The following is a 2717-nucleotide window of genomic DNA, read 5'->3' as shown; positions in this document are numbered from 1 at the left end:
AACAACAAAGAAATGATAAATTGGGCTTTATCAAAGTTAAAAACTACTCATCACAAAGCACCAGTAAAAGAGGGAGCAAATAGATGGGAGAGAAATATTCATAATATAATTCATAATACATGTATATTACATAATACATGACAAAGCTCTCATATCCTTAAAAAATATACAATTCTGATGGATCAGTGAGAAAAAGACATCATCCTTACACTTATAGCTGAATACTTGAATAGACACTTAAAAAAGAAGATATCCAAATGGCCCATAAGCATGTGAAGAAAATGTTTGATACCATTACTCACAAGAAAGTGCAAATTAAAACCACAATATCGGTTCAGTGGGATCCCAGCAGCAGCTGCAGCGGCTCTCGTCTTTTCTGACTGTCCTTGCTATCTCCCTTTCGCTTCCGGAAACATGGCCCCTGGTGTGGCAGTCTCTGATCGTGTCATCAAAGTCTTCGATGACATGAAGGTTCATAATTCCTCAACACCAGAGGAGGTGAAGAAGCGCAAGAAGGCGGTACTCTTCTGCCTGAGCAAGGACAAGAAGAACATCATCCTGGAGGAGGGCAAGGAGATCCTGGTGAGTGATGTGGGCCAGACCGTAGACGACCCCTATGCCACCTTTGTCAAGTTGCTGCCAGACAAGGACTGCTGCTATGCCCTCTGTGATGCCCCCTACCAGACCAAGGAGAGCAAGAAGGAGGACCTGGTGTTTATCTTCCGGGCACCTGAATGTGCACCCCTTAAGAGCAAAGTGATTTATTTATACCAGCTCCAAGGACGCCATCAAGAAGAAGCTGACAGGGATCAAGCGTGAATTACAAGCAAACTGCTACAAGGAGGTCAAGGACCAGTGCACCCTGGCCGAGAAATTGGGGGGCAGCGCCTCAACTCCTTTGTGAGCCCGTTCCAGACCCCTGCCTGGAGCATCTGGCAGCCCCAGACCTGCCCGTGGGGGTTGCAGGCTGCCCACTTCCTTCCAGACCGGAGGGGCTGGGGGGATCCCAACAGGGGGAAGGCAATCCCTTCGCCCCAGTTGCCAAACAGTCCCCTCACCCCCTGGACCTTCCTCCTTCCTCCATCCCTGATGGTTCTGGCCTTCCCAAACAGTTCTGATTCCTCTTGGGTTGAAGCCGACCAAGTTCCCCCCAGGCACCCCAGTTTGGGAGGGGGGCTGTATTTTTTTTAACGATACCCCATTCCCCACCTGTTCCTCCCTTTTCCCGTGCTGCCAACTTCTAACTGCAATAGTGACTCTGTGCTTGTCAGTTTACTTCTGTGTATAAATGGAATGTTGTGGAGATGACTCCTCCTTGCACTGCTGGTTCACCTCCCTTTGCCCCTGGTCTTCGCCACTCATGGAGGCAGGACCAGTAAGGGACCTTCAATTAAAAAACAAAACACACACACACACACACACACACACACACGCACACACAATATCACTACACTTGAATCAGAATGGCAAAAAATTAAAATTTTTTCAATGTTTATTTATTTTTGAGAGAGAGAGACAGAGCACGAGTGGCAGAGGAGCAGAGAGGGAGACACAGAATCCGAAGCAGGCTCCAGGCTCTGAGCTGTCAGCACAGGGCCAGACGTGGGGCTGGAACTCATGAACCATGAGATCCTGACCTGAGCCGAAGTTGGACACTTAACTGATTGAGCTACCCAGGTGCCCCACGAATGGCGAAAAATTAAAAACAAAACAGAAACAAAAGCTAACAATACCAAATGTTGGGGCAAGTGAAACTCTTACGTATTGCTCTTGAAACTGTACAATAGCTCTAATATTTTGGAAAACTTTCTAATAAAGTTAAATGTGCACTCACCTAATAACCTAGCCATGCCACTCCTAGATAAAAAGTAAAAAGCTGATGTGTTCATAAAAAGACTTGTACAAAATGTACACAGTAGCTTTAATTGTAACAATCCTAAGATGAAAACAACCTACATATTTAGCAACAAGAGAATGAATGGATAATGACAACAGGTTACTGTGAAGTAACAAAAAAGAAAAAACACAATGTGGTCAACTATCAGAAATGATTTTGAACAAAATACGTCATACACAAGAGTCCATACTGTATGGTTATGTGTTTTGAATTTCAAGAACAGACAAAATTAATCTATGTTGATAGAAATTAGCATAGTGACTACTTCTGGATGATTTAGTAGTAGCCACATTGAGGGGAATAGGCAGGAGGGGACTTTCTAGAAGATGGACATGTTATAGATCTTGATCTGGGTAGTGGTCATGTGGTGTATATAAAGAGCAGCACAAGAGCAGGATGTAGAACAGGTTTTACATTAGACTTATGTAAATTATACCTCAATTAAAAAAAAATTGTAGGGAAATGATCGAATGGAAAATTTGAAATGGTGTAGCAGACCTCGGTAAACTTTTGGCACTTTTTCCCCCAGAGACTGATGTCTTTTCCCTCCTTGTTCTCTTCCTCTCCCCTCTTTCCCTACCCTCTCCTTCCCTCTCCCCTTCTCCTGCCCTTCCTTCTCCCCCTCTTTGTAAGCTGCTTATGTATAGGTGGGTTTTTTTTTTGTTTTCTTTTGTCTGTTGGATGAACCTAATTGATAGGAAGAGGGTGACCCAAAAAGGGTCACCTTAGACAAGTTAACCATATATTGTCCAAAAAGCAAGACATTTCTGAGAATGTAAGGATGCTCTAAAACTAATTAGATATTTTAAAACTATTTGTT

The 2717-nt window shown here is 43.7% G+C and overlaps 1 pseudogene; it reads left to right on the top strand.

Moving 5' to 3' along the window:
* Positions 1–354: 354 nt before the first annotated feature.
* LOC124505995 (cofilin-1-like) lies at positions 355–904 on the top strand (annotated as a pseudogene).
* The last annotated feature ends 1813 nt before the right edge of the window (positions 905–2717 follow it).

The sequence above is a fragment of the Lynx rufus genome, unplaced genomic scaffold (assembly GCF_022079265.1).
Source record: "Lynx rufus isolate CCGP_SWC_20201006 ecotype Redwood Valley unplaced genomic scaffold, mLynRuf1.p SCAF_9, whole genome shotgun sequence".
NCBI lineage: Eukaryota > Metazoa > Chordata > Mammalia > Carnivora > Felidae > Lynx > Lynx rufus.
This window is presented reverse-complemented; position numbering and strand designations above follow the sequence as displayed.